This window comes from Perissodus microlepis, chromosome 15 (genome assembly GCF_051167445.1).
Source record: "Perissodus microlepis isolate ML-2025 ecotype Zambia chromosome 15, ASM5116744v1, whole genome shotgun sequence".
NCBI lineage: Eukaryota > Metazoa > Chordata > Actinopteri > Cichliformes > Cichlidae > Perissodus > Perissodus microlepis.
In genome coordinates, this window is record NC_140475.1 from 26,856,482 (window position 1) to 26,876,955 (window position 20,474).

General features: G+C 39.1%; 1 protein-coding gene and 1 long non-coding RNA gene across 3 annotated transcripts in view; one reads left to right on the forward strand and one right to left on the reverse strand.

Annotated features, from left to right (window-relative positions):
* Positions 1–20,474, reverse strand: part of tnfrsf21 (tumor necrosis factor receptor superfamily, member 21) — a 134,006-nt gene that overhangs the window by 50,022 nt on the left and 63,510 nt on the right. The window lies entirely within an intron of this gene.
* LOC146372319 (uncharacterized) lies at positions 12,274–12,793 on the forward strand. The gene is made up of 3 exons (XR_014802653.1): positions 12,274–12,511; positions 12,609–12,659; positions 12,749–12,793. It is a non-coding gene; the product is annotated as an uncharacterized LOC146372319 (long non-coding RNA).

The following is a 20,474-nucleotide window of genomic DNA, read 5'->3' on the forward strand; positions in this document are numbered from 1 at the left end:
AATTACATTGGACAGGCAGTTTTCAGTTCTTTCCAGCTGCAATGTGGTACTGAGCATAAAAAATTGTTAGCAATTTGTGGTCAGGTACTACTTATGAGCTGTAGTCATCAACCCTTGCTTTGAATTTGGATAACTACTGTATAGGAATTTCTTTTACTTATGTATTAATCATATTATTTTATTGTATAATGCCTTGGTGCCACTGGATTTTAACATGTCTGACACCCATACAGTAAGACAAATGGTGGGGGTGTAGTAAGGAAGTGAGAAGGGTCTGGCTGCAGCCACTGTGGAGCTCCACAGTAACCGGATACACGTGACCTCCACAGTAACCGGATACACGTGACCTCCACAGTAGCCATGTTGCCACTTTTTTTGCGTTACAACAACATTCCTTCTTATTTTAATTTTTTTTTCATTGTGCTCCATGGCAGAGAAACACACAGATATGCTTTTTCCTGGGCCTGGTTTAAGTAAGAGAGCTGGATTAACGGCTTCTGTGGGCGAGAAGACGAAAAAAAACCACATTTTGCATTAGAATATGATTTATTATTGGCGATGCAAAATAACGAATACTTCAATACTGTACTTAAGTAGAATTTTCTGGTATCTTTACTTTACTGCTGTACTTTTTTGTGCCTACTGTATACTTCTTTATACTTCTACTTCTCACATTTTAGCACGCGTATCTGTACTTTGTAATACGTACATTTGTAAATAAGCCCCCGCACGCGTGCTTTCGACGCAAGATTACTTCAAAATTTTGTACATAAATTATTATTTATGTACAAAATTTATTATTTTAGACCCTGTACTTCTTATTTCCACTTGACTAAAAAGTCGAGTCAATGCTTCTACTTTTATTTGATTATTTTTAAACAGAGGTATCTAAACTGTAGTAAGGAACGTGTGTACTTGTGACACCTTTGTTTAGCGTCAACACTGTAAATTTCGTCACAAACAGATTTATATATTTATCAATACTTCTATTCGTTATTCTATTCTGTACAGCTTTTTTATTGCCCAGATTTTAGTTAGCCCCTGTTCAATTGACTGTTATATGTCAATAGAAACATATCTCACAAATTAAAGTGTCTTGTAAAATATTTGGGGGTTTTTTTCAAGAATTTTCTTCCCAAATCTATTACATGCCAACTGTAAACTGTTATTTCTGCTAAAACCTTAACTTAAATGTGTATATGGTGTTTATCTGTTTTTCTCTCTGTTTTAGATGCACATATCAATCTGGAATTCGGGCTTAAAGCCAGAATTGCAGGAATGCAACACGTGTTGCAGAGGACTCTTTCACTGCCCTCTGTGCCCCACTTTCAGCCCTACTGTCAGGGCAAAGATTGAGGAGCATCTAAGTGTGCATATAAAAAATGCTTTGCATTTCAACGGTATCTTTGTATTAAATATACTTTATAGTTATAAATATGCACTTTTTTAAGCACTTCTGCAGTATCTTTGTTGACTTAAAAGTTGCTGTTGATATTGTACAGTTCAGTGCATTCATCTGCAACAAAAATTGTGTTTTTATAAAATATATTTTTATTTACTTTTCACCACTTTTCTTGACATAACTTTTGTGATCCATACCATTTTGCTTTCATTATTGAGGTTGGCTTGGATGTTTTTGTTAACATGTACAATCTGATTGTTAGATAAATTGATTGCATTCTATACAACTACATTTAAATTACATCTGTTTGTTTGTTTGTTTGTTTGTTTGTTTGTTTGTTTGTTTGTTTTTTTCTCTTACAGTACTCTTCGAGGAACCCTGTCTCCCCCCCCCCCCCAAGGTTTTGTCTTCGGTATCTGAACCATTTTCTGAATCTTTGTTAGAACATTCATATGCTCTACCCTCTGTGTTCAATAAAATTGCAGCTGATGGAAAGTCCATGAAAATGACATGCCCTCACTGTGGCCTTACTCTTCGTACCAAAAACTACAAGGCTCACATGATGAGGAAGCACTCCAACCAATCAATAGATGTTTGCCTGGCCAGTCATCTGCAGAGTGTTTGTGTAGATGAAACTACAGGGTTATTTGCTGTGCAGAGAACTGGCCATGGGTTTTCTGTGCCAGTTCGCGTTCAGAGGAAAACATGGGGGATGTCTCACAATATCAGATGTGAGCTGGAGGAATGTCAGCAATACCAGTTGCTGGCCCAGCGGAGCGGACTAGGCTTCAGTTTATGTGAGCACCTTCGCTCACTAGATTACTGCCGAGAAACTGTAAAGGAGGTTTTTCTTCAAGAGCACATCGTGATGGAAATGATGGACCTTCAATTTTTTGGAGAGGCCAAAGCTGCTACATGCATAAAGAGACAGAAAGCTGCCCAGATGGCACATGCTCCACTTTGTGTGAGGGTGGATTTTGGTGGATCCTCAACAAAGATCTGTTTGTCTGTATTTGAGCCGGAAATACACAGTTTCTGCCGTCTTGGCAGAATATTTGTGACTTACAATGCTCTGAGGAACACCTGGCATTGTGCTTGTGCAAAGCCACGAATATCATGTCCTCATAAAAACATAGCTAAATGGCATCTCTTCCAGATACAGAGAGACATCTTCAAATCAACTGTACCACTATCATCAAGCACCCCATCACAGACGACTCAGGAGAGTTCTTCCTTTGAGGACAATGCTGCCGTCGAAAGGAGTATACGCTATATTTTTAAAGAGAAAAAAATTCCCGGATCTCTTCCAGAAAATGTCATCTCACAGAAAATGGATCATCAGAAACAGCTCTTTCCATGTGAAACGTTGTGCCAGGTGTGCCCAGAGCACCCAAAACTTGATGAGGCTGTTCTAGTTACCAATAAAGCGAGGATTGTCAGCATGATGGGAGTGATTGAGAGTAAGTTTTAATGAATAAGATTAAACATCAGTGTGAAATAATTAGTTATAATTGTTCCTATAGTAATGTTTTGACATTAATGTGATTTGTCTTTAACAGATGTTTCAACACACCATAGATTGTGTCCTCAGTGCCACATGGTCTACAGATACCAGGAGTGGACAGATGGGCTTCACAACTTTGACAACCACGTTGTTTTGTCTCTTGAACTCTGCCTTCTTTTGAGAGAAAATCTGCAGGTGAGGATCACAAAAATAAAATATACTCATCTGAAGATTGCTTTAAAAATGTGTTTGTGTCATTATGATATGTTGGTGCCCAAATTTAAATATCTGTGAAATCATAGTCTTCTTCACCCTATTGTCATATTACAGAACCATGTATCTGCTTCAAGGGTCATTGACTCATTGGAGGGCTTAAGAAGAGTGAAGTTTCCTTCTAGGGATACCATTTTTCATGCTTATTGCCATTTTGAGGCTTTGACTGACGCAGAATACATGTACTCCTGCATAAACTGTGGGTTTCACCCCCCTGTGGTAGTTATGGACTTACACAGAAAAGGGGTGTTCAAGTTAGCAGGTAACTTTAATGTACATTTGTGTTTATAGTTCATTGTGTACATTATGTGCTTGTTCTTATGAGTCAATTTATTATAGTGAGTGACCTCAAAGACCCGGAAGACTACAATGGTGAACATGACATTGAAGGTTTTTGGAACTCTATTCACCTGGAAATGATAAGCCGTGGGTTTTTTCCAAGTGAGTGATGGCAAAAACTTATTGAAAGTCATTCAGTGTTTTAAAGTAATTTAGATTATAATTAAAAACATGTCATTTTCTGGGGGGCGTGGTTAGCAAGCAATGGCGTAAGACGTTTCTTGGAAGAGCTCCGCACCAGCCTATAATTTTTTACTCATATCCATCTGTTTTTCGACACCTTTCTGTTCATTCCTGGCGTTTGTATATATTTTATAACAATGACGAAACCTAAAGCTTCAAAAGCCCGTGAAAAGACTGAGAAAATCGGAGAAGATGAAGGTGAGCCAGCGAGTGTAGCTAACGAGCACGCGCTAGCTGAGGAGCCAAGTGCAATTAGCCCCGTGATTTCCCAAGTAGCTAACCCGACGTCAGCCGACATAATGAGTGCAATTGCTAGATTGGAGACTTCGGTTGATAGCAAATTAACTGCTATTTCAACCACGATGAACGCTGTGAAGGCCACTCTTTCCACGGTAACTGGGAGGATACATGATATTGAGGAAGCTGTAAATGGGCATGACGAGAGGATTGCCGTTTTAGAGGCGCTCTGCGACTCGCTCCAGAAAGGATACGATTTACATCACAAAAAATTGGATGACCTCGAGTCGCGGTCAAGACGACAGAATATCAGGATCCTTGGAGTTGCGGAGGGGACAGAGAAAGGAAACCCACTGGACTTTGCTTCTGAGCTTATTCCTAAGCTCCTGGGGAGTGAGAACTTCACGGGCAGGGTCGTGGTGGATAGAGCACACCGTGCCCTGGGCCCCAAGCCAGCTGACGGGGACCGGCCTCGTCCTTTAATTGTAAGGCTGCACTACTATCAAACCCGCGAGCGTATCCTGAGGCTGGCAGCACAAAAAGCTCCGCTGCAGTACGACGGGGCGAAAGTTTTCATCTTTCCGGATCTGACCGCGGAGGTGCTGGCACGGCGCAAGAAGTTTGAAGAAATCCGCAAACGGTGCAGGGCGGCCAATCTACGCTACGGCTTTATTCATCCGGCTCGATTTTGGGTGACGCTGGACGGGGTCACACAGACTTTTGATAAGCCGGAGGCAGCCAAAAGATTCCTGGACCAGAAACTGGCCGTGGGTACAAATGAGTAGGGCTTTTTAACACAACGGTTTACTTCCTCAGGTATATGTTTTTTCTGCATAAGCCTTATTTTTGCTGTTCTTATGGGCGTGTTGATGTGGGCTCATACAGCTTAGGTCAGTATTATTGCTGTTATTACTTCCTACAATATGGACAGTATAAGCCCTCAGGGTCTTTGTTTACTCTTTGATTTGCTGTATGGGAGCCTAGTAAAGCTCACACATATATGGTTTATACGGCTTTTGTTTTTCAATTTATCTGAATTTTCCCCTTTTTTTTTTTTCCTTTTATAAAGTGTCTTATAAATCTCCCTTTGCTGGTGTGGGGCTGCGGGATGGGTTAGGGGTAGGATTGTAGCTACTACTATGTTCCTATTGGATATGTTGGGTGGAAAAGGGCTTCGATTGGGGAGGCCCCTCATTTTTAGTGGAACTGTTCTTAGTGTTTTATGTTTGGATGTTTTTGTTCTATGGTGGTACAATCTTAAATGTGGTAATTACAGAGTGTATAGCTACTGGTTAGCTAGTCAAATTAGGATAAGTAACATTTATGTTAAACACATTCAATAAGACTACACTGAGGTTGGTCAGTTGGAATGTGAAAGGCCTGGGTAATCCTGTAAAAAGGGCTAAAGTTCTTGCACACCTTAAACTATTGCAACCTGACATAATTTTTTTACAGGAGACGCATGCTAAGCGCAAAGTTCAATCTGTGCTCCGTGCTAATTGGTTGGGTCAGGCATACAATGCAAATTTTGGAGCTAAAGCAAGAGGGGTTGCAATTTTGTTCAGGAAGAATATTCCTTTCTGTCAAAGCACAGTTACTGTGGATCCAGGGGGAAGGTACCTAATTCTTACAGGTCTCTTGAACTCCTTACCTGTCACTTTTGTAAACGTATACGGTCCTAACTTTGATTGCCCTGAGTTTTTTCAAAAGACTTTTAAGCTGTTGCCAAATGTGAGTAATTCTAATATTATAATAGCTGGGGATATGAATCTGGTACTGGACACCCGTTTGGATAAAAGTGCATCAGCTCATACCCAACAGTCTAAATCCAGTCATGTTGTGAAGAGTGCGTTGAAAAACATGAACATGGTGGATACTTGGAGACTACTTTACCCCACAGGCAGGGCTTACTCCTTTTTCTCTTCCGTTCATGGGTCGTACTCCCGTATTGATTATATCTTTCTGGACTCTAAACTTATTCCAATTATGAGGGATGTTACCTACCATCCTATTTTAATTTCTGACCATAGCCCTGTGTCCATTGATCTGGATTTTGCAGATTTAGCTAACTTACAGAGAAGAAACTGGCGCTTTGATCCAACTCTGCTTAAAGATGAGACCTTTCATAAGAAATTAGAGAAGCACATTTTAGATTTTATTAATGATAATGATAAAGGTGATGTTGACGATGCAATTCTCTGGGAGAGTATGAAGGCGGTAATTCGAGGCCACATTATTTCGTTCTCTGCAGCTAAACGTAAATCCCAGGAAATGGCTTTGAAGGATCTTGAGTCAAATATACAGCAGCTAGAACAAACTTATCAGTCCTCTCCCAAAATAGAATTACTGGGCAAAATTACTAAATTGAAGTGTGAGTATAATTCTCTGCTCAGCAAACAAGTTTGCCTTCAAATCACTAAGTGTAAGCAAACATTTTCTGAATTGGGTGATAAGCCTCATAGGTTACTTGCAAGATTACTTAGAAAAACACAAGCATCACAAACAATACTATCAATCAATAACAAACATGGGCAGACCACTAGAAACCCCCAAGAAATAAACAAGTGTTTTGAAGATTTTTATCGTACTCTTTATAGCTCTAAGAGTTCTGCGAGTCAGTCATTAATTGAGGACTTTCTGGAAAAGTGTAATCTCCTAAAATTAGATGATGAGGCAGTTGCAGATTTGGAGGCGGACTTCACATTAGATGAGATTAAGACAGCTATTCAACAGATGTCAAATAATAAGGCCCCTGGGCCAGATGGTTTTGGAGCAGAGTTTTATAAAGCTTACTCCTCATTGCTAGCCCCTCTGATTTTGCGTATGTTTAACTATTCAAAATTGTCTGGCTCTTTGCCAAGTTCATTGTATCATGGTGTAATTTCATTGATTCTTAAAAAAGATCGTGATCCTATGTCTGTCTCGTCCTATCGGCCTATATTTCTCCTTTCTGTTGAGACCAAGATATTAACAAAAGTTTTATCAAACCGGCTTAAAGATCATATTGCTAAACTTATCCATCCAGATCAAACAGGGTTTATCCCTAACCGCTACATTTATTTTAATTTGCGTAGATTATTTAATCTCATACATAGTCCTGCTAGGTGTTCAGATGATTCTGTGGTAATAGCTTTGGATGCTGAAAAAGCTTTTGATCAGGTCGAGTGGCCGTATATGTTTACTGTATTATCCAAATTTGGATTTGGTGATTCTTTTATCAATTAGATTAGAATTTTGTACAAAGGACCTTTGGCCTCGGTAAGGACTAATGATGTATCAAACCCTTTTCGATTGCACAGGGGCACGCGACAGGGAGATCCCATTTCTCCTTTTATTTTTGCCCTGGCCCTAGAACCTTTAGCAGCTCGTATACGGCTAAGTTCTGATATACTACCAATTATACATCAGGGTATTCCTCATAAGTTCTCCGCTTATGCTGATGACGTAGTTTTATTCATATCAAAACCTAAGACCTCGATCAGTCCACTATTGCAGCTTATTAACGAATTTGGCTCTCTCTCAGGGTATAAGATAAATTGGACGAAAAGTGAACTTATGCCTCTGTCGGATGGGGTGGACATGGCTTATCTGCATAATACTCCATTTAGAATAGCGCTAGATAAGTTTGAATGTCTCGGTATCACAGTCACACGTAAGGTGTCACAACTTTTAAAGCAAAATTGGGATAGAAAAGTTAATCAATTGGAGAAGAATATTGAGTTTTGGATCACATTGCCAATTTCCATGGTGGGCCGGATTAATGCCATCAAAATGGTAGTTTTGCCCAGATTTTTGTACATCTTTCAGTCAATCCCAGTGTGCATTCCCCAGTCATATTTTAAAAAGCTGGACTCTTTTGTATCCTCCTTTGTGTGGTTGGGTAAGGTTCCTAGAATTTCCAAAAAACATCTTGTTAAACATAAGACTTGTGGTGGCCTTGGACTCCCAAATTTTAGATTATATTATATGGCTGCACACTTAAATATTTTTTCATTTTGGCGAAGGTGTACTCCGGGTGCTGATTTGGAAGGACAACCTTCATGGTTGATGATGGAACACCTGTCTTGTAGACAAACTTGTCTTCCAGCCCTGCTTAATAGCCCGATAAAAGTGAAGAATACACTATATGGCAGAAATCCTATGATTCTGAATTCAATTAAGGTCTGGAACCAACTACTGGGCACAGTAAAGGCTCCTAAAATGTATTTGGATGCTCCAATATGTAACAACCATGCCTTCAGGCCTGGGCTGGAGGACATCACGTTTGTGACATGGCAGGGAAGAGGGATTTGTTCTCTCAAAGATATTTACATTGATGGACATTTTCCATCTTTTCAGCAATTGAGGGTGAAATTTAATCTTCCTAATTCACATTTTTTCAGATTTTTACAGTTAAGACATTTCATCAAAGCATCTATTCCACAATACAATTTGATTCCTCGAAACTCAGTGCTTGACAGCTTCATGTTAGTTGAGCCCTATACTAGAGGTGCTGTGTCTCGCTTTTACAGGGCCTTACTAGATATATACAGTCCTTCATCTGATACTTTTAGGGAGCAGTGGCAGGAAGAACTGGGGGTGGATGTTACTGATGATCTTTGGCAAGAGTGCATTAAGAATATATATTGTAGTTCTATAAATGCTAGACATTGTCTGATCCAATTTAAGGTTGTGTATAGGTTGCATTTTTCTCCCACTAAAGTGGAAAAAATATATAAGAACGTTTCAGCCCTCTGTGTTAAGTGTTCAAGTGGTCGAGGAACTTTATCTCACCTTTTCTTTCATTGCCAAAAACTACAGCTTTTTTGGAATCATTTGTTTGATTTTCTGACCAAAGCCATTGGCAGGGAGGTCCCATGTACCCCCTTTGCAGCATTGTTCGGGGTGTCTGAACCGGGATGGGCAAGGGACAAGACAGAGACGCAGGTTGTGTCAATGACCACACTTGTGGCTAGAAAGCTGATACTTCTCTGCTGGAAGTCTGATAAACCTCCTACCTTCGAAATGTGGTTGAGAGAATTTGGAAATGTACTCCATCTGGAGAAAATCAGGTTTACCTTGTCTAACCGAGAGAGTGTGTTTTATAAGATTTGGCAACCAGTCATTAGCCTGATGGATAAACTTCAGTGAAATATACTCTGTCTTAACATTTATGTATGCTGTATTACCACCTTGTTGACTTGCCGTCCACCTTCTATTGTGTTCTTTTGAAGGTGATTGTTGTATACTGCTCAATTATAAAATCAATAAAAATATATTGAAAAAAACCCCCCGTCATTTTCTGTAGGCGGTGTGAAGAATCCATTTTCAGTTCCACCAAGTTACACGCACTGGGCACCATGGATCGGGAGTGAAACTCGAACAAGTGACATTGTGCTTAACACAGAGTTTCAAAAAGTAGGAACAAGCTCTTCACATGAAGCAAAGCTTAGCAGTGTCACAGAAGACCGTCTGTTGGATGAACTCGCCAAACAAAAGGTAACATTGCTTTGAAGTTTTCAGAATATGTGACATAAAGTTCTGGAGTTGTTCCATTTACAGTTTTCCCTAATTACTGTCAGGTTGGAGTGGTGAGAAAATTGTGTAAAGCATACAACATCGACTCCAAAGGCTCCCGCTTTGATCTCATCACCAGACTGAGGGAGAAGATGAAGAGCAGGCAGACATATGATAAGGTCTTTCAAAGCATATGGTGTGCCTCTGGTAAGCATCACTTAGCGATTATTAGAAGTAGCATTAAAATATGTAATTACAATCACAAACAACTTTTTAAATATTTGCTTGCAGGAGGATGGTCTGTAATACTATGTCCACATGGCATTGTATACAGTGTTAAATTTAATCTTCATGCTGAAAGTCCCCGGGATTTTGCTGACCTTCTCCTGTCCTGGAAGCACATGCCAAACGTCTGTGTTTACGATTTTGCGAGGGGTTTGGCGGCACACACCAATTTGCAGGTTCCTGATAAACTGCCATTTCATCCACATGAAGGCCGACTGGCTGAGCCCACTGAGGAAAATGTCAAGGCTGAACAGGATGGAAACCTGAAAGTGAATCTTCCATGGCTACATGAAAGGATGGATAGTGTAAATGAAAATCCTCATCCTGTCACTCGATCATCTGACCATTATGTCCTGTATGACAGATTTCATGAGGGAAATACAAAAGATCCCAAGGACATATTACGCACAATTCAACTTGTCCCAGAGCTGAAAGGCTGGCTGAACAGTCAAGTTGTTGAACAGTTCTTTGCAAACATGAGGAAAAGCAATTACTTTTTAAGTAATATGAGTCCATCCACACATGTGTTTCTGATGAGAAATATAAATCATCATTATAACACTGTCACCAACAAGAAACTTCTGGAGAGGCAGCTAAGACATGGTCGACTTGGAAAGATCAATATCTCATTGTCGGCACTGGGTCAAGCTGTCGTAGGTAAGTACATGCATTGTCTCATGACCAGAACACTACCATTGTTCACATGTTAGATTTGTTCCTATCTGTGTGTGTATATTCTTTTCTTTGTGTACCTAGCCCCACAGGTGTGCAATAAACCCAGAGAAATCACAGAAACGGTGTTGAACCCAGCACCTTCAATGTCTGGTGACACTGGTAAAATTTCTTATTTTGAATAGTGATTGTCATATATAGGTGAAATAATAATATTGCATTCATTATCTTGTTGTAGTTGAAGGCTCATAAACGAACTTGTTACATGCTGTTTCAAATGAATTTCCTTCTATAAATAGTGCTTATTTTTCTTGCATTTGTATGCATTTAATATGCATTCTATGTAGTGTTTTGTCTGAAACCTGTTAAAATCCCTACAGAACCTCAGGTAAGAGTTGACAACAAGAAAGCCAATAGAAGGTCAACAGATGCAACTTTTCCTGACCTGTGTGGACCACCGTGCGAAGCTCTGACAAAGCCTGAGAACATTTTGGCCAGCCGTTCATCATGGTGTTTTGTACTGCACCCTGGCCAACAACAGCTTGTATGTTAAAGTTTTCAGATGTCACAAAGTGCAACTTTTAGTGCTTATCTGATTTTGTCATCCACAGTCTATGACACCTCTCTGTTTTTTTTAGCTCAACTATATTCTGGACATCAGCAGACCCAAAGATGAGCTGATTGTTGAAACATCTTCTGGATGCCTCACGTGGGCAGATTTTTGGACACTGGGTTTAAACAAACAAATGGAATCGACTGTAAGTATTTTGTTTCTATGAACATCCTACCATGGAAGCACAGCATGAGTAGAGGTCTCTTTTTTTCCTCTTGTACTTTCCCACTGTAGTGTATATTTCAGTGTTTTTCTGTAACGCTACCGATCTCCGACTTGTATCCCCATGTAATGTCTGTGTTGTGTGTGTAAGGTCGGGGGGGTCCCATTTCACTGCAGGGCAACCTGCATGTGGCGAATAAAGCTTTGGTTGATTGATTGATTGATTGATTGATATGAAATAACAAAGTGTACATTCATTTTTTTGATGATTTTTTCTGTTTCAGATTGGAAATGGCTGTTTTGAGCTTATCACTAAAATTGTTCAGTCAAAGGTAAAATCTGTATGTCACCCGGACTTGGCTTGCACCCTATGGCTGTGATCCATTGCAGTCCTTTCCTGTAAGTGTACCGTCCTTTAAAGAAACAAGCAAGTAATCAAAATGATTTTTTTTATACCTTTGGTGAGAGTTCATATACAGAATACTTAAAAATAAAATTCTGTTTCAGACTGATGCTCAGAGGATGGACATCATAGTTCTCCCTCTCTGGACACCTGGTCATTTCCAGTTGTGTGTAAGTCTTGTTTTTTGACACATACAAACTGTTAGAATTTTGCTATGTGTCTAAGATGTATTCAAGATTTTATGACGCAGTTTCAAAAGTCTTTGATTGTGATCGCTTGCAATGACATTGTTTTCAGGTTTGAAGTCATGGCTAACTGTCTTTTAGGTACTGAAGCCACCTAAAAGAGAAATCCTCTTTCTTGACCCATTATACACAAAGGCAGGATTTGGTGGTCAACAATATGTTTCACTTTTGAGGTCACATTTTTATAAACATTTTTGGTTTGTTCCAGAGTTTTCAGGAACCTGTTCAGTGTTCCAGGTTAAGTGCATCCCAGATCATGTTCTGCTGATCTTGAGTGTTCACACATACAGTACACTCACATGCTTTTTTTTATAAACTATATCAGCATGATGCTTCAACATTTTATTCTATTTCTCATCTTTCAGACATAAATAGGGTCTTCCAATGTTCTAGTTTAACATAAAACACCATTAAATATTAGTTTATAAAATATGCCAACCTGAAATTAAAGCTGAAAATGCTTTATTTTGACCAACTGTGAGCATGTGACTGTACTTTTTCGTTTTGTTATGCTGTTTTGTTGAGGTCGTGTTCCTAAGGCCTGTAGTTACAGTTGGTGCTATTAGCAATAAACATTTCACACCCATCATGATGATGTCTGTTAACTTGTGAATGTAACTGTCTTGAAAAAAAAAGGAATCTTGCAGTGAAGATCATTCCCGGGCAGTGGTCAGAAAAAAAGAGCTTTGACTTGAAGGTATGTGCTAGTTTAAGTGTATGGTGAATAATATGAATTACACTAGTCTTCTTTTAAGGGATTTTATTAACGAGCCTTTATTTTCAATGTAATACAGGGTTTTCCAAGCCAAGACTATGGAGTTGACTGTGGGATCTTCATGCTGATGGTAATTTTTCTCTTCTCTTCTTGAGATTCATACAGAAGCTAATTTAAGCTTCTAAAAAAAATGACATTTTTATTTTTTCTGCCAAATAGTCTGCTCTGTACGTGGCACTGGATGCACCATTTGACTATACTATAGTAAGTATTCTATTTACTTTCACAGCAATGGAGTCTTGAATCTTTTGAAAGTTGTTAAATATGTTTCATATTAATATTTTACAGTCAGACATGCCCTACTTGCCTAAATGGTGGTGCTTGCTGTTGATGGAGAACTTTGATCTCAGGAGGTATTTATATTTTGACTTTTGTTCTATGTTGTGTCAAAGTTTACACACCTTAACAATATCAAAATTTTCTGTTAAGCTCTGGCAAGCTATATGCACACTGGAGAGAGGAAGCCAAAGCTGTGCTTGAAGGACAACACGTGCCCATTTTCAGACTGAAAAAGCGCAAGTTCCAGGAAGTCAGTCAGGTCAGTATTCACTTTAAACAGTAGTGTAATTACATGGTTAGTGACATTTGAATAACTGTTAAAAAACGTTTCTGCAACAGAGAAATAGCTATGTTTTTATCCCCATTTGCCTGACACAGGAGCCAGCAGTTGTTGAAGATCTGCGTCCTGCTGTGCAGTGGGTTGTCCAAAATAAGGCACTTTTCCGTGGACATGTAACACTGCCAAAATATCTGTCCTTAAATCAAGGGGACCAGCAGAGGGTCTTAAGAGACATGTCAGAGGAAGAAGACACTGGAGCAAGGGACTTGTTCCTCTTTGTTTTTCAGTTTGCAGAGGACATGGAGCTCTTTTTGAAAGCATGTGCTGATGAGCAGGGACTAAGGGTCAGTGCTATGTTTGACATGTAATGGACAAATGAAGGCACTGGCTGTTTTTGTTTGTTTGTTTGTTTGTTTGTTTGTCTAATATGTCATTGTTGTTGTTTTTTGTTTTGTTTTTGCATAGTACAAAATTCCAATTAAACTTATTTCAAAATGTTGTTCACTTGATTCTATGTCCATACTTATAATAAAGGATTACAGTGTAACAGCATTAAATGTAAAAGCATTTTTTTATACTTGTAATTTGAAAATAAAAAGCTTATTGTTGATATTAACAGTGAAGAATTGTAATCAATAATATTTTTATACATTTTAAACATTAACACTCTGGGCTCTATCCTGGCCATTTGTGGCCACTTCACTTATTCTTTTTTTTTTTACTACTGCACTGCAGTGGACCAAAAGAATGACACGGGTTTGATCTTAAGGATCTAATAGTTGTGTATGTTGTGCATGACATTGCCACACAAATATGTATTTGCAAGATAGAGTAGAATAAATTATGACGCATCAAATATTACACAGGCTGCAGTGAATTTCTGTTGATACAGGCTATTGAGCTTTGAGTTTCCCAGTCAAACTTAGCTTTGAAGCACATGCTGAAAAACACTTTTACTCTTGTACATTTCATAACAAGACACCATAGCCAAAATATTAACAAAATATATATTATTAAAAAATTCAAAGCTGCAGCACATACAGCAACAAACACTGTTAGTAAATGTGTCCTGGAGTTTATGCAGGTGCAGAAAGTGCTGCTGCTGTAAGTAAGCCTAACAGCTTCCAGATCACTTATTTTTCTGGAAAGATGGTAGGAAGGGCATCACTGCTCATTTCTACAATCTCCCAGATCTTGAAATACAATGCCTTTGTACCATGAAACCACTTCACAGTACTAGGAGTCCACTAAAACCTATAAAGAGAGTGATCCTGGAAGAAATGGGGCACACACTAGTGACCTCAACAATTGCAAGACAGCCTTTTCCCCGATGCTCAGATAGGAAAAAAAAGGAAGTTTCATGAAAACATTAGGACTTTATCACCATTTTATCTGAAAAGTTAATGGTAATATATAACCTAACTGGCTATAAAGAGTAAAAAATTTAGATACAATTTTGATTTTGATGAAAAGGACTGGTGCTATTTTAAAGGGTCACGTCGGTAAAAGTAGATAAATGTTTTAAGAAATATACATTTTATAGCATTTTGTGAACATACATAAAAAGTGGCCATTTTTGGCAACAAACAAGCTGAGAGAGTTTTATATTTTTTACTCTCCTTGAACAAAAATAACAGTGTATAATAATCAATGTTGATGTTAATCAATTAGATGTCCCAGACTCTACTATTAATAATACAGCAGTCCCTCGTTTATCGCAGGAGTTACGTTCTAAAAATACCCCCGCGGTAGGTGAAATCCATGAAGTAGCCAACTTTATTTTTTACAATTATTATAGATGTTAAGACTGTAAAACCCCTCACTACATGCTTTATACACTTTTCTCAGACAGGCATGAACATTTTCACACTTTTCTCTTTTGTTTAAACACTCTTAGAGTTCAAACCTTCGTAGAAACATAAGTCTAGTATTATGGAATGAAACCAAAAGGTGCATTTGAGGGTGCAAAACGTTTTGTCGGCATTGTTGTGTTTGTTTGGGAGAAAACTTACAAACATACAGTACAGCACTTCAGAGTTACATTGCTAGCGATCGAAGATTTATGTAAATTCGACAAGCTAAACGCATTCTGTGCTGTACAGCAGCAGTCCCCAACCTTTTTTGCACCACGGACCACTTTAATGTCAGACAATATTTTCAGGGAACGACCTTTAAGGTGTCGCGGATAAATACAACAAAAGAATAAAAAAGAAACGGTGGTATTTTGTAAATATAATAATAAACGTGACTTGAGCTGTGCGCCAACAACAATGACCGTGACATCCTCCTCTCTGCTTCTTAATGCTCTCTGGTCGCTATGGTAACGCATAAATAGTTCTTTCAAAATAAGACACACAACTACAACCATACATTTTACACTGGAGCCTCAACTCTCGCGGAACGGTACCAAAGGACTCACCGCTCCTGTACAGGAGACACTGGACTAGATTGATTGACAATGGTCTACAGCAATCAGAACGCACAACACAATGTACTGTAAAAAAAAAAAAAAACATCAGCGAAACAGCGAGTGTCGCAGAAGGTGCGCCGCATTATAGCGAGGGACCACTGTACACTTTTGGCCACGAACAATTTAGGGGATGGTGAATTTTTTTGAACAAACCCAGAGTGTTAAAAAAAAAACCCACTTAAAACCATTTTTATTTCTCAGCAGCATCAATAGTAACAAAAACGCAATTTAGTTTTCGCTGTCAAAGTCGATTTAACTGAAGTTAGGTGTTTCCGGTTACTGTGGAGGTCACGTGTTTCCGGCTACTGTGGAGGTCACGTGTTTCCGGTTAGTGTGGAGGTCACGTGTATCCGGTTACTGTGGAGCTCCACAGTGGCTGCAGCCGGGTGCTCTTGAAGGAAGTTGGGGGGAGCAGGTCACTCCACAGAAGAGTCTTTTGTCTCTTCGAGGACTCTGGGAGGTAGCAAGGGAGTGTGAACCTTAAGGTGTGAAACAGCTGTGTACTGCCTTTTGTTCCTGAAGAAGGTATTTAACTGAGAGCCATGCTAGGCTCAGTGAGAACTCTGCTGACCGTCTGTCCCGCGGACATGCAGGGGCTCCATCAATCTGGTTGTCTGTTCTTTGTGTGCTTTGATTAAAGAATGTTAGCTACCGCTCACTGCTCGTCTGCAGGCTTTATTTAATTAAATGGAAAACTTCCACAACACTACCAGTGAAAGGTAGATTAGTGCTGCTTTTGTTTTGTTCTTTATTATGACTTCTCTGTTGCAGTAGTTTAGTTCACTTACTGTATTTGAAATGCTAAGTCACCTTGTTTCAATAAATTTTTTTAAAATTATTTCAATATAGTGCGAAAAATCCATCCATCCATTCGCTTCCGCTTATCCTTTTCAGGGTTGCTGGAGCCTATCCCAGCTTTCATAGGGCAAGAGGCAGGGTACACGCTGGACAGGTTGCCAGTCTGTCGCAGGGCTAGCACACAGAGACAGTCAACCATTCGCACTGACATTCACTCCCGCATTCACACCTATGGGCAATTTAGATTGATCAATTAACCTATGCCCACTAACTGCATGTCTTTGGACATGCAGTTAGCCAGAGTACCTGGGGAGAACCCACACCAAACAAGAACAGAACTCCACACAGAAAGACCATGGCCTGATGGTGGAATTAAACTCAGGACCTTCTTGCTGTGCACCAACAGTGCTAACCACTGTGCCACCGTGCTTAGATATTATTAACATACAAATGCAGTAGTATTCTGGTATATAACCAAAGATCATTAACGCAGAGAGTGTTTGTAGCAAACCAAAGGCTTGGAAAGATTAATGATTTATTATCCATTTTCCTAACAAAATATAAAGAAATACATGCTTATAGAACTTTAAACATAAAAAAGGCATGTCTCAAGACCTTTTCACTATCCTCTCCAAACAGCAACGGTGCAAAGGAAGATGCAACACTAGGTGCTTGGATAACATAAGATGTTCAACACATCACTGAAAAAACATTTTTCTCAAAGCCAAATGTACCCCAGATGTTGTCTAAGCTACAGCACGCTAGCAGGCTATTCTTTCAAAGCTTTGTAAATACTCTGATAAATAACATCTAACATGTTTTGAATCACATAATACAGCATCCGACTTTAAATACTAAGTACTGTCATGTATTTTAGACACAGGCTACAAATGTCACCAAAAAAGAATAAATAACTGAAAAGCTCCAATGAACTGCTGCCTACTCTGTAGTTTACACAGTGTTGGGCACTTCATCTTGCCCTCAAAGAGACTAAAATCTCATCCAAAGCTTTTTAGATGTCAACTCTATCTGTCCAAGTGAAGTAACCCAGAGGGATCAGCTTCAGAGGGACATATTGGAAAGATGTTCTCCGAGATTAGCTGACAGTAGAAGAGACATTCAGAGAACAGAGCTGCTGATGTGATGTGAACAGAGGTGGGTAGTAATGAGTTACATTTACTCCGTTACATTTACTTGAGTAAGTTTTTGAAAAAAATGTATTTTTAAAGTATATCTCCAAAAGTTGATTCTGTTCATCTGGACGTAGCGTTTTGTGGGAGAAACGTTTTGTCACTCATCCAAATGACTTCTTCAGTCTCAGCTGACTGCAGTTTTCCCCAATCTTATAAACAGTACATTTGCATAATGACTGAAACCAGCCCAGAGAAGGAACAATGGGCTGGGAGGTCAGTTCCTTAATCTTAATTATGCAAATTGTCATGACCATAGAGATGGCACGATACCACTTTTTTATGTCCGATACCGATATCATAAATTTGGATATCTGCCGATACCGATATGAATCCGATATTTTTTTTTTAATCAATAAAACTGTTTTTTAAATATCTTGCTGCATTTTGTATAAGTTCATACTCAAGTTTAAAAAAACAACAACACTAAAGCTATTCTGTTATACCTGTAAGCAAAAAAAAATTTCATAGTTCAGCAATACTGATCAATCTAATAAACTTAAACCTACACCATCCTATCTTTCTGGTATTTTAAAGAGTACTTAGCGTAAATATTAAGCAACCTAACTCCCAGCAACAACAACAAAAAATAAATAAATAGGGAACCACTCCTCACGCTCCACCTCAAGATGCTTAATCGACGTAATCAACCTTAATTTGATGCAGTGTGAAAAGAAAATACACAGAAATCAATTATTTTTCAAGAAATATTAAATAGATTCAACATCTTTCTTTAACAGAATTGCAGACTGCACAGATGGTGCCTTCCCAAAGGAAAAAGTACTATAGCTTACTAGGGTATATATTAGACTTAATAGTTACTATATACAGTAATGGACTTCTATTCATTTTAGATCAAATTAAAACTTTGGGTGTCAGATAATTATTTAATAAAAGCTAGACTTTTTAAATGAGAATAAGAAAGAAAAGTATTTCTTTGTGCCCCCCTTTTCCCTGTTAATGCCTTACCTGCCCCCCTGGCTAAACTTTGCTAGATCCGCCCCTGCACAGTTACTAGCCGTTAGCTACGTAGAAAAGGATCCTGGTGTAGAAAGTAATATTAAATAAATTCTAACAACAGCTTAAAACAAACAAGAGAGACGGAGTCGCGACAGAAAAGCCGATCAGCTGATCATTAAGCAGTTTCATGATTGAAGTAGCAGCAGGAGAGGGAGAGAGAGAGAAGAGGCAGTCGCTCCATAAATCGGTTGTTAAGCTTAACGTGGGAATGCTTTACAAACATTCAGAAATGGACTTACACACTTGCTTTACTTCTCTCGGGGATAACTTTGTCGGAGATGAAATGCCGGGTTGGTAGCAAAGCTCCAAATGCTGAACCAGACCACCGACAGATCTCGCACGCCACAGCCGCTCTATCACGTGATGCATACTGCTCTGACGTGCTAAGGTTATGAGGCGAGTTACGGCGTGTCGCAAGTTTTGTGAGGTGCTTTTGTGATATTTACTGGATCGGATTACATTTTTTATTTCTCTCCGATATCTGATCCAGTAATTTAGGTCAGTATTGGACCGATACCGATACATAATATCGGATCGGTCCATCTCTACCATTGATCAACAACCACTGACCAAAACCCACTGATCAAAGACCACTGATCAATGGCCATGAGTACCATTCACAGAGAGTTGGGGAATGGCTGCAATCACAGCATTGTAAGATGGCGAAAGATGTACCCTTAGGCTCCCTCCTCGATTCAAAAATGGTCTTTCCCTTTTCACGTAAATGGCCTCCTTGACTCCGCGCTCAAACCAGCGTTCCTCACTGTCCAAGATATGTACATCATCATCCTTGAAAGAGTGTCCGCTGGCCTGTAGGTGTAAATAGACTGCAGAGTCCTGGCCTGACGAGGTAGCTCTTCTGTGTTGTGCCATCCTCTTAGCCAGAGGTTGTTTGGTTTCCCCGATGTATAAATCCAGGCAATCCTCTAGGCACTTAACAGCGTACACTATGTTACTCTGTTTGTGTCGGGGGACCCCATCGTTGGGGTTGACCAATTTTTGGTGCAGCGTGTTTTGGGGTTTAAAAGCCACAGAGACCTGGTGTTTAGAAAAAATGCGTCTCAACTGTTTATAAGATTGGGGAAAACTACTGTCAGCTGAGACTGAAGAAGTCACTTGGATGAGTGACGAAACGTTTCTCCCACAAAACGTTTCTCCCACAAAACGCTACATCCAGATGAACAATTTCAACTTTTGGAGAGGTACTTTTACTCTGCAATATTTGGCAAAATTTGACTCATTACTTTGTTTTAAATAATTAGTTTAATAATTAGATAATACTGCTAATAATGGATCATGCTGCCAGTGGAGTTTCTTGTAACTCCTTTACCAATCAGATGCAGTCACATGACCAGTTTGAAACTGGCGGACAGAGCGGCCCAAGTGTTTTAAAGTAGCGTGTAGATACATGGAAAGAAGAAACACATGAAAACATGGCAGAGTCAACTGTCTCCGCTAGAACTGAAGAGGATGAACACCCTTGGCCTCATATACAAAGATTGTTTCACTTAAAAGCAGTACAAAAGAACAGCTATGTTTTCAGTGTTGGTTTCTACAGTGTGAGCCAAAGCAAACAGACTTTTCAGCGTGAAAAAACTCAACTCATGTAACCTGTGGAAACGTGTCGCAGTAAGTTTACTCTAAATATATTTTTAGCTTTGGTTAGTTTGATATCAGTCTTATGTTACATGTTATGTTCTAATGTTTTCTCTGAGGCTGCTGTGCCATTTGGAGCAAAAATGAATATAAAGTTTACAGCATATCTCGTCACTGGAAATGGTTTGGACTGTTTATATATTTATATTATTTACTGTAGATATTGGTTAAAAAGGCTTTATGTTGTGAAAA